The sequence below is a fragment of the Rhinolophus ferrumequinum genome, chromosome 17, assembly GCF_004115265.2.
Source record: "Rhinolophus ferrumequinum isolate MPI-CBG mRhiFer1 chromosome 17, mRhiFer1_v1.p, whole genome shotgun sequence".
Classification (NCBI taxonomy): Eukaryota; Metazoa; Chordata; class Mammalia; order Chiroptera; family Rhinolophidae; genus Rhinolophus; species Rhinolophus ferrumequinum.
The window spans coordinates 66,376,924-66,389,292 of NC_046300.1; the positions used below are offsets into that span (position 1 = coordinate 66,376,924).

General features: G+C 47.9%; 1 protein-coding gene across 4 annotated transcripts in view; it reads right to left on the reverse strand.

The window, feature by feature from the left end:
• The window catches only part of SHQ1 (SHQ1, H/ACA ribonucleoprotein assembly factor), a 221,105-nt gene that overhangs the window by 47,331 nt on the left and 161,405 nt on the right, over positions 1-12,369 (reverse strand). The gene's annotated exons all lie outside the window — the stretch shown is intronic.

Here is a 12,369-nt window from a genome sequence, read left to right on the forward strand (position 1 = left end):
TCTAACTGCGTTATTGATTTACTGAATTTTACCCTTACAAATACTATGTGCCAGGTATGTTTCCAAGTACTTTACATATAGTAACTCATTTAACACTCCCACCAACCATATAAGGAAGTAGCATGATTTTCACCCCATGTTACATACAGATGAATAAACTGAGGCACTGTGGGTAGTGACTTTTCCAAGGCTACCAGCCTGTAAAGGTCAGTGTGAGGACTCGTGCCCAAGGAGGCTGGCCTTAAGTGCATGTGTTATGCAGGGACTCCGGTCCCGCTCTCCACACAAGAATGCAGGATAAGGTGAGGCCAAAAAGGAACACCAACAGAGCCATAGATAGCGGAGTCATACCACTATAGTCTCGCTTGCGGATGTCAAGACACAAAAGCAAACATCCGTCAGTACCCCAACGAGGCGTCTTCCTGCACCTAGGTCTGGCTGGCGGCCGGGCGAGACACAGCAAGTAGGATCAACACGATCCGCAATCCACAATCCGCTTGCCAACTGCACTTGCTAGGCGCAATCCACCATCCACCATCCATTTCTCTACCAACCAATCAAACCCTAGAGTAGCCACAGCAGTTATATTAGTGGCTAATGGCTAACCGGTAACAGCGGATGGCCATCTAATAACCGAGCCAGCACCTTTCCACGTGAGGCTGAGAGTCTGGAAACTGCTCTCTGGGACTCTGTCCCCACAGCATGTCTGTGACCTCTCGGCCATTCTGCCTCGCAGGTGAACCACAGGAGCATGTCCTCACCCCTGTACGGTGGTGGTCCAGGTCTGACCTCCGTGGGCCCATCTCTCACTCTTATTTGGGGCTTTTGAGCAGAATCCAAGAGAGCACTAGCATTCGCGTTGGCACACATTCAGGGTGACATTTGTGTACACAGGACCGGGACAGATCTCCACGAGGCGCCACAGATGACGGGGACTTCCTTTCATCACATCAACTGGTGTAAATTACTCTGTGGCCTCCAAGCGACATCTGTGGGATTCACACCTCATTATACCGATAGTGTCAAAAGGAGCAGCAGGGTTCAGCTCCCCTGCTTAGGGGCTGTTTCTGTTCTAGGCAAAAATTGTAAAGAGTAACTGGAAAGTAGTAGAATCAAAAACCTCTGGTGAACAACGACAACGGCAACAGAGCTGGAGGAAACTGAAACTCAAATAGTCACAATTTTGCCTTTGGGGGTTTCTGATTTGAATTAACTCTTTACACTTCTGCTAACTCCTGCTTCAGTTCCTCCTGAGGTTGGTGATTTAGCCTGAGAACAAGCAAAACTATAGAACCAGTGGTCCAGGAAGAGTGTTGGGAGGGGCTGCAAGTTCTGGGGCCTGGGGACTCAGCAGACGCAAGAATCCAGCTTTCCGGGGGAAATACCAAGGGTGGCCTGAGCCCCCTATAATTTCCATTGGTCACCCCCAATAAATGAACAAGCACCACCTCAAAACGAGGCCCCCAGCCAAGCCTTTGCCCACCTCAAAGTCCTCACCCCTGAGCCTGTGCAGATCTGGGAAACCCACATCCGGCTCCACCAACAGTTCTTCCAGAGGCTCACAGGATAACAACAGGAAGGTGGGAAGCCAGGAAACCTGGATTTCCTTACTGGCTTCCAACGGTGGAGGAGAAGTGAAAGAGGCAGGAAATGAAGAAAGGCTACAGGAAACAGATACACATCAGAGCCAGGAACAGACCCCAGGCTTGATTATAAAGTCATGAGGATTTATGTCACGATAGTATTTTCATGGCAGTGGTTTTTCATCCAGAAGTGATCCCAGTCTAGACTGTGGGAGGACAACTTCAAAGGTGAATGCCTGTGCTCATCCTGCGGTTGATGAATGGAGGGACTGGGACTTGGACGGGTGCTGGGGCCGATGCGATCCGGCAGAGCGGAAGTGTCCGTCCATGGTGTCCGGCTCGCCTGGAGGACGCCTGGATAGGTGCTGCCCGCACCGTGCCCACATACCCTGCACATACTGCAACCAGGACAGCCCATGGGGAACAGTGTGAGCCTGCAGAAGGGCCTTCTGCCGCCCTAGGAGCACACAGCCTGTGTGCAGGGGGCAGAGGAGCCCCTGGAACAACCCTCAGTGATGGCTCATGGGGCAGTGGGACAAGGATGACCCAGGGGACCGTTCTCCACTGTGTCCAGAGCTCCCCAGTGGCGCTGCGCTCTAGTTGTACTCAACGATGACCATCGAGACACACCCGGTCAACCTGTGCCCTTCCCTGTCTGACTTCCCTCTTCTTACCAGTGCTTCCTGGGGTCATCTCCTAGAAAACAGGCTTGCGTTCCAGTATCTGTCTCCAGGTGTGCTTCCAGGAAAACTGAAACCAAGGCAGTGCCTTGGCGCACTTTATTTAAATAGGCACTGTCTGGGTGGGTGTGGGGGGCAGGACTTGGCAAGCAGCCCTTCTCTGGTCTGACAAAGTCCAATACCAGTGTGCTCACAGGCAGATGATACATGGGTTGAAAAGTCCCCACCTGACTCCTTGGCTGGGCATTTTTGCCCTGTACAGAGGCCCTGCTCTGTGGCAGCCATCAGCACATCCACCATTTCTCTCTTCTTGGCTTCAGGGACAGAACAATTTACCTAGAAGCGATAGCTAATCTAGTTTTGAGGCATACCATAAATTTCACCAATACACCCTTGAGAGTCTGAACATTCCTAGGAATTCAGGAAGTGAGCAGGGTGTGGAAGAAACATTGATTGTGACTGCTCTACATTCAAACGACCTCTGCCCCTTCCTAGCTCTATGACTTTGGGTAGATTGGTTCAACTTTCTGTGGCTTCCATTTTCTCAGCTGAGAAAGGATGCACAATGTTTGAGGCATAAATTTAGGAAACGAATACCAACCATGGCACAGTGCCTGGCAGTCAGAAGGTGCTTTTCAGTGTTCTTCCTTCCTCTCTCCTCCTGCACCCCATCACCAAATAGCTAGCTGGGCTCACTGAGTGGTCAGGCCAGATGAGAACCCATGGGCATGAGTCTCTGAAGGCCCCTGACACTCAGAGCCCGCCCAGCCCCTTGAATTCTCACTGCTGCTGAGTGCCAAGATATGTTCATGGAAAGGAGGTCATTGACCAGGTGATGATGATAAAACTCATGGCCCCTCTGTTCTTCCCTTCTGTTCGCTCAGGGTGGTTATGAAAAACAACTTCTTGACTATCCCTTGACTGAATAAGGTGACTATAATGCAGGGTCTCTGGTCCTGCTCTCAGCAGGTGGACACAGAATATGGTGAGGCTGAAAAGGAACACCGACAGAGCCATAGGTAAGGGAGTCATACCACTATAATCTCACTGGAGGCACTATAGTCTCACTGGAGGATGGAGCCACATGACATGCAACCTGCTGTCCACTTTTCTGCCTGCCAACCAACCGACTGACCAACGCAACCATGACAGTTATATCAGTGGCTAATTGGCTAACTGGTTACAGCTCATGGCCAACTAGCCACAGCTGACGGCCATCTACTACCCGCGTCAGCACCTTTCCACGTGAGGCTGAGAGCCTGGAAACTGCTCTCTGGGACTCTGTCCCCACAACCCCTCAAAATACTACCCCTCACTTCGAACACACTTATCCCATTGTCTTGCCACTTTCTGAAGCAGTTCTGGAAGTCCTCTTTCGTGAGTGTCTTTAGTTGCGCTGTCGTGGCTGCCTCAGCGTCCTGAATCATTTTGACTTTGGGGAAGAGCCAGAAGTCACAGACTGCCAGATCCTGTGAATAAGGTGGATGAGGACACACTGTAATGTTTTTATTTGATAGAAATTGCCATATACCAGAAGTGACATGTGATATGGAGCCTTTCTGTTGTGATCACAAAATACAGTGAATGCTGCTGCTGAGTGCCATTCAATGGAAAGGCAGGGATCTTCAATACGGGAAGTGGTGCATCGAGCCTCAGTAACAGTATGTGACAAGTTTCAACTTGTTCGGTGCAGTCAGTCGGGTGTGAGATACGGTTGAGAGAAGGTGCCTTTTAAAGAGTCCCGTAAATCATCCTCCATCATGACAATGCTCCGTGTCACACATCGCTTCTGGTACACCAATTTCTGTCAAATAAAAACATTCTGGTGTGTCCTCATCCACTTTATTCACTGGATCTGGCACCGTGCAACTTCTGGCTCTGCCCCAAAGTCAAAATGTTTCAGGACACTGAGGCAGCCACGACAGTGCAACTAAAGACACTCATGAAAGAGGACTTCCAGAACTGCTTCAGAAAGTGGCAAGAACGATGGGATAAGTGTGTTCAAAGCAAGGGGGGGGGAATTTTGAGGGGGATTAATGGCAATGTGTCTTTTACTGTAATATTTTTTTTAAATTTAAGCATTCACCATATTGTGATCACACCTCGTATATATGCCTTCCTCTGGCCTTTAGTCCAAAACATTTGCTGCCACACCTATTTCCTTCAAAGATTTCAGGAAGCTGGTTGGGGTCATAGGCAACTTAACCTCTTGAATCTCTTTGATCTCAGATCAAGGAGCCCAGCATCCCTCCAGAGCAGTCACCTCCACTGTACGAGCTACTGCAGCCACCTCCTCTCTTACCCCTGATTCTCAGAGGCTGTGCCTTGTGGGTGAAGCCACCTCTAAAAGGCCCTTGTTCCCCAGGGAGCCACCTCCACCCCATCACCACTTCTGCCAATCTCTTCAGAATGAAAGGTGTAAGAGGCCATTAGCTACAGGTCATTAGCAGAGATGGGCTGTGTGGCCCCCAGGAAATTCCCACAGCAGACATCCCTGAGACTTGTTTTCATGCCACTTCAAGGAGCAAATTGATTTCAAATACACACTTCAAAGCCTCTTGTTCACCCCATCATCTCTCCAATTAAGGCAAAATGCTCAGAGTGGACATGTCTTCATAAGGAAACCACAGGCAGGCCTGGGGTGGAGGTACACTGGGCAGCTTCCGGGCCCAGGGAGATGACAGCAGTGCCAACTGCAGACAGATAGTGCTGTGTTTGTTTTTGAATAGTTGACACCGTCAGAGAGCCCTGCTGATATTTGGCATCAAAGAAGGATTCTTTCTGAGCCTGGCCACTGTACAGATGGGTCAGGGCTGCCAGGCAGAGGCCAGGACACTGTTGGGAGATGGAAGAGAGGCAGGAGCTGCATCCATGGACTGCTGTTAGGACACTCATGCGGCACTTCCAGCCACTTCCAAGCTGCTCCTCCAGGCTGCATGGCCAGGGCTGAGCTCTTAAGAACGTGGCTAGTCCCTTTTCCTTGGCTCCTGGAGGGCTACTGAGTGAGATCAGAGTGGATCTCTCCCTTCCTCCTTGTAAAGCTTTGCTCCTGGGTCCCCTATACCTCCTGATCCCAATACCAACCAGCACTTAGGATGCCACTGCTATCGTGTTTCCCTGAAAATAAGACCAGGTCTTATATTAATTTTTGCTCCAAAAGATTCATTAGGGCTAATGTTCAGGGGATGTCATCCTGAAAAATCATGCAAGAGGTTGTTTTCCAGTTAGGTCTTATTTTCGGGAAAATGGTAGTCACATCTCACAAAATGACAGCCTCACAGAAATATGGAACTCAATTCAAGAAACATGTACTCAGTGCATGTGACGTGCCAGGTACTGTTCAGGGGATACAGAGTAAACAAGGTAACTGAAAACCCAAATTCTCATGCAGTTTAAATTCTACTGGATAGTCAGTCACTGGAAATCGAAATGATCTAGTCTCTTCCAGTGGAAGAAAAAGTGAAAGGAATTGAGATTCAAGTGTGGGCTTAATGCTGTGCTAGGAGCTCTCTATTTCTCATTCAATTCTCTCCCCCAACCACCTGGGAAGAGGAAATGATCACCCCCATTCCACAGATAAAGAAATTGAGGCCCAAGGAAGTTTAGTAAGATGCTCAAGGTCACAGAGCTAGCAGGTGGTAATCCCAACTGTCTTTAAAGCAGGTGATATGTGTCTTTCATGAAGCCTCCTCATTTCTCTAGCCCACACATCATTAGTCTCTCTTTTTAAGGAAACAAATGTGATTTCACTGATATGTGGTATGTAAAACTGAATATAATAAAAAAACAAGACAAACAAATGAAGAAACAAAAACTCATAGAAACAGACAATAGTTCAGTGGTTTCCAGAGGGTAAGGGGGGGAGGGGACGGTAGATAAGGGTAAGGGGGATCAAATATATGGTGATGGAAGGAGAACTGACTCTGGGTGGTGAACACAGAATGTGATACATAGATGATGTGATACAGAATTGTACACTTGAAACCTATGTAACTTTACTAACAATTGTCACCCCAATAAACTTTAATTAAAAAAGAAAGAAAAAGAAACAAGTGTAGCTGCTAACACCGACATTTAATAACTGTAATCTTGGTCAGGTGACTCCGTTCTCTTATTGTAATTGGGACCGGCAGCAGCTATCTCCCTGAGCTGCACTGAGGATGGAGGACATCAGGCTGGTGAAGCCCTTTGTCCAGAGCCTGGTGCTGAGTGAGTGTTCAGTAAATCTGAGCCGCAGCTATGATAATTTGCCAGTTTCTCTACTTTGGTCGCTTTCATTTGTTGTTCAGAAGCTGTGCAACCACTCTGTTTTCTCCCAGGAGTCACTGCTCTATGTACAGGTGTACATTTCAAAGTGATCATGGGACAGGGCAAGCTTGGCAGCCTCCTACACTATCCCTGTCTCAGGCCTTATTTTAACAGTAATATTTTAATACTTGATATGAACAATATCATATAAAGAGAAAATGGCAAATTACATCTAGCAAATCGCCCTCATAAAAGAGTAAAAGTGTACCAAGTCAGAGAGACTTACTACAAGTGTACTAACTCAGGCCTGTAAAGGAGCAACATGGTTTCTGGGGGGCATTATGAAATACTATGTATCAACATGCTACTACCTTTTGACTCTTACTGTCATAGCCAGGACACAACTAAGAGGAATTCTAAATCATCAGATGGTACCTGCACCCTCATTCTAAAGGCACATCTGTGCTGGCCATGGGGACACCATGAATGCTGTCCAGAATGGCTGTGAGGGGCAGTGCCAGGCACTGATTTCTCAGGGGGTCCCTACCAGGTGGCTATGCTCAGGAGTCAGTACCTTGGGCTCCTTGCTTACATACTGGGGGGTCTGCAGCTGGGGTTGGTTTGAGCTCAGGCAATATTTTAATATCACAGCCCCTTGTTTTTCTTAGCTATTAAAAGAGCCACCAGGTGAAAAGCTGTACTCTTTTAGTGCCTTTCATAATAGCTTTTTCCCTTTTACCTATGTATCAGTTTTTGCTGCCTAACAAACCACCCCAAAACTTAGTGCTTTGAAACATCTATTATTTATTCAGCTCAAAATTCTGTGGGCTGGCAGTCTGGGCTGGGCTCAGTTGGGTGGTTCTTCAGCTCGCCTCAGCTGAGCTCATTCTTTTATCTACAGTCAGCATTCAAAACAGCTTGGGCTGATTGGTGTAGGGGGCTCAGCTCAGACAGCTCATCTAGGCTGCACTTATTGCTCCTCATCCTGGACACTATGCCAGGCTTGTTCCTATGGTGGCAGAAGGGCTCTAAGATCTGGTGAGAGAGGCCAAGCTGCCCACTGTGCCTGCATCACATGTGCAAACGTCCCAGTGGGCCAATGAAAATTGCTCTAAGTCCAGAGTCACAGTGGTAGGACACTGAAAATTATGTGACAAGGGGTTGTGGGTACCAACGGGAGGAACCCAATGTGCCAAGTTACCTGGTAAAACCCCTATATTGATCAGGATGTATTTGGATGCAAGTTACAGAACTCTACTCAGATCAGCTTAGAGGCGGGAAAAACATATATATATATATATATATACAGTATAGTCAGTATATATATATACTGACTTGGGTAACTGAAAGTTCTCAGGTTGAACTAGCTTGGGTGGGATGCTGAGTCCCCCTTTTCCTCTCTCTGCCTTCCTTCCCTCCATCTCTGTTATCTTATATATGAGATTCCTTTTCCAGGAAGGTTTTCCTCACATGGTTATAAAGATCATCATCAGTCACTCAAAAATAGCTTCCTTCCAGTTTACCAACTCAGGAAGAAAAAGCACCATTTCTAATGGCTCTGGCCAAAGTTCTGAGGAGCAGTTTCACTGACTGGGCTTACGATAATCTGCCCATCCTGAACCAATCACTGTGGCCAAAAGAATAGGATACTCTGATTGGCCAGACCTGGGCTGTGGGTTCACCCCTGTGGTGGGATTAGAGGGTAGTAGGATCAGCCCTTCCGATTGACAGGGACTGAGCAGCTTTATTACAGAGTGGGACAGGAATGGTTTCCCTGAGAGGATGCTAGACAGACAGAAGTCGTGCCCACTATTGCCCAAGTGCTCAAGTGACTATGGGCAGATGTTTAGGACGACAAGCTGTGAAAAATGCTCAGAAAGGAGACAGGAGACGGTGTCCCAAGATAAAAGGCAAGAGGGGTGTCCATAGTATATGGGAAGATACCACAAAGTTGGAGAAGACCATGTCACACGTACGGTTATATATGTTATATGCTCTGGGAAGGTGTTTCTAGAGGGTGATTTACTTCTTAGTCGAAAACATACTCCAGTGAGACAGGCTTGACCTGTCACGTTACTTGTCTCTGGAATATGAAATCTCCCAGTTACCGCACACTGAGCTAGTCTCCATCTTCTTTTGTTATTGCAGGATCACAGAAGGGCTACAGCCCTTTTGTAAAGAAAATCCTGAAGCAGAACTCCACCATTCCTAGTCCCAGGAATGATCAGCTAGATGTGAGTCACTCCCCATCCTGGAAAACAAGTATGCCTCTGGCTGGCCCCTGTGACAATTGCAAACAGATTAGCAGATTAGCTTCAAAAGCAAGCTCTGTCTCCTCCCATAGATGGCTCTTCCAGACTGGCATGCGGGAGCCTCCTCCCCCTCATCCCAGCTTCCCTCAGAGCTTCCCCCAGGAGGACATGGAAAACACCGGAAGCCCCAGGCCAGGACCCAGAGTGCTACTAGATCGGTATCTATACCCCACTTCTGAGTCAGGGCTCAGTATGCTTTTTCTGTAAAGTGTCAAACGGTAAAAACAGTTTAGGCTTTACAGACAAAGATGCAAAGGCAAGGCTAGTATTTATGTACTGTGTTTCCCCGAAAATAAGACCTAGCCGGACAATCAGCTCTAATGAGCCTTTTGGAGCAAACATTAATATAAGACCTGGTATTATATTATATTATTATGTTATATTATGTTAATTATATAAGACCGGGTCATATTATAGTAAAATAAGACCGGGTCTTATATTAATTTTTGCCCCAAAAGACACATTAGAGCTGATTGTCGGGCTAGGTCTTATTTTCGGGGAAACAGGGTAGGTACTTATATACCAAAGGAGAAAACAAATTTCCACAAGTTATTTTCAATCATTTAAGGAGGCAGTGGCTATGGTAAAAGAGTAATAAGGAGCAAAAGAATGAGAGAAAGAGGGAGAAAGGGAGAAGACTTTGTAATATTTGCTGTGCCTTACAATGAAGTTCACCAATGAGTACAATAAATATTCAATTGTTTTTCAGTTGTTGTGGATACTGGGCTTCCTTTCTCTCTCTCTTTTTTAACGTTACGCAAAGCTGAATCTGGGCCCACAAGTGGATGTGGCTGCTTCCCAATCCACTAGCAGCTGTTGCTCCCCATTCTGTACCAGCCATCAGAGCACTGTGACCCCTCACGTATGTCATCCCTCCATACAAGGCAGGCTCTGCCCAGCCCAACCTCCCCCTGCTTGACAGCCCCTGTTCCTCATCCTGGGTGAGGTGTCTCGTGGTTCCCACTGACGGGGTCCTCAACGGCCACTACAGTGTGCTCAGTCTGGGGGGCCTGCGCGTCTCTCAGGTTCCTCACTTTAAAAGGGTGTCATTGGGGGACTAGATTTATCGGGGTGATCACCTCCTCAGTTATAGAAATGTCTAATCACTGTGGTGTGCACCTGAAATAATATAATATTGTATTTCAACTCTAATTGAAAAGTACAACAATTATTTTAAAAAATGGGCCCACTGCTGGCTGCCCCTGTTGAAAACAAGGCTACGTAGAAGAAAGCACTATTGCAAACTGTAAAGCTCATGTTGGCATTTGGTTCCAAGGAGAGCCTAATTTTGATCTACTCTATGCAGTCCTCTCCACTTGACACTTCCATGGGCCTCTTGAGCCAGGTCTCCACACACAGAAATACAGTGTTACTGGGAGGACAAGGAGATATGCTTCTGATTTAGGGACCTGCTTCTTGCCAAACAACAATTTAGTCAGCGTGCAGGATGCGGTGAGAATGGGGCTCTGACTTCTCTATTAAAGCCTCCTCAGTTTTGCAGGTGATTGTGTTTACGTCAGGAAATTCCCAGCATGCTGCCCCCAACTAAAGACCCAGGTGTCTCCCCTCTGCAGCAGCTTAGGCCTGCTAACTAACTTCTGGAGCTGGCTCAGAAGTCCATCTGAACCTTAAATAAAATAGTCCCCTCAGTCTTCTGTAATTAAACACATACTGCGGCTGGCAAGTTTGCAGGCAGCACCTGCCACTGGGATCTCCTTTCTCTGAGCACCTGGGTGCAGTGCCACTCCACCCTCAGCGCTGGGGAAACAGTTGGAGGAATCATCCTCCTCATTCCACCAGAAGGGCCCCGCCACTCTGGGGGAGTTCTGCAGTTGTAAGACACATAATTAGACACGTCAATGGACAATGCCGCAGAGTAGCGGGGTGGGCTCACATAAGGAGAACAGGCACCCTCACGGCTTACTGAAACGGGAGCGCTCACAGCCACCGCAGCCTAGAGGGAGCAGGGGCCAAGCCATCACATTCTGGGTGGTGGCCATCTGACCACTGCCACGCTTTGGCTTTCCCATCCCTCTCAAGCCTGACTGCTTTTTCTTTTAAATTAAACACCGTCCCAGGATGATTTATGTGCAGTGAATGTCCCTCATGTTGACATGTCACCTGTCAAATCTCCATGGGACAGCGAGAATGACAGATTCTGTCCCTGACCCCCAAAGTGTGACTAAGTCAAGAAAAGCCCACTGAAGTGGACACACACTGGGATTCACCATCTCCTCCCCAAGCCAGGTGACCTTGAGTGACTCAGGCCACCTCAGCACTCTACAAGGGACAGCACCTAACGCTAGTTAAAAGCCTGGGCTGCAGAGAGGGGAAGATCCAGTTTGGAATCCAGGGCTGGCCCTTGCTGCATGGGTGACCTAGGGCCACTCACTCAGCTTGGAACCTTGGTCTCCTGGATAATGGGGCTAGTCTCTACCCCAGGTGCCTGCAGGGCAAAGTATGTTTGAGCTCCTTTGTGAAAATCAGAGGCTCATTAAGGGAAGCTCAGATAACAAGTGTGCCAGGTGGGTCCTCTGGGAAGCAGAAGCCCAGATAGAATTACAACTGCAAATTCTGTGAAGGGTAAAGAGGGGAGGAGGGTCTGGGACCACAAGCGAGGGAGGGAGGGAAGACTGGGCAGGGGGAGCCCCACACAACCAGGCTGCACAGCCTGAGGAAGTCTTCAAGGGCAAGAGGGAGGCCACAGCAAAGACTGACTGTGAGAGGAGTCCCCTGTTGGGCAGGAATGGCCTGGCTCTAGCGCCTGGCTATGCCAGTCAGTGGCTAGGCGCAGCCTGGGAACAACGTGGCCTCGGAGTGAACACTGGTTCCCAAAGGGAGGATGTGGCAGCCAGAAACTGTCAGCTTGTCATACACCTTGAGGCTCTCTCGCGAGACAGAGCTGAGTAGCACACTCCCATGGCTACCCCCAGCTCTAGGGGTGGCCACGAGACTGAGACAGAGCCAACCAGTACATTCCACTTCAGAGAACTGTGACTGATTCAGGGTTTACCTGAACTGACCCAATCAGAGTGAATCTGAGGACAATTGCTGGGGATGCTGGAACACAGATCATGTCTTCTCTGATGGATATTAACAAGAAAGTACAGTGGTACCTCCGTTTTCGAACGTCTCCGTTGACAAACATTTCAGTTTACGATGCCATACATTTTATGTAGCTATAGTATCATTAGATAGTAAAATTCATGCTAAATCTGCAATTTTAGGGGTTGATTTTAAAGGTCTAGAACGGATTAATCCATTTGGCATTACTTTCTATGGGGAAACTGTGCCTCGGTTTTCGAACGTTTCAGAACTCGAACAGTCTTCCAGAACAGATTATGTTTGAAAACCGAGGTACCACTGGGTTAAAATTAAATTTAAATTGGGATAAAATTAATACCCGAGGACAGCAGGGCAGAGAAACCACCAGAAACAGGGGTGAGGTCACGTTGTTCAGCAGCTGGGTTATGCCTCTCCTGAAACCCATTCTCCCACTGGACTTTTCAGTTGAGCTAATAGGAACAATAAACGTTTTTTACTGTT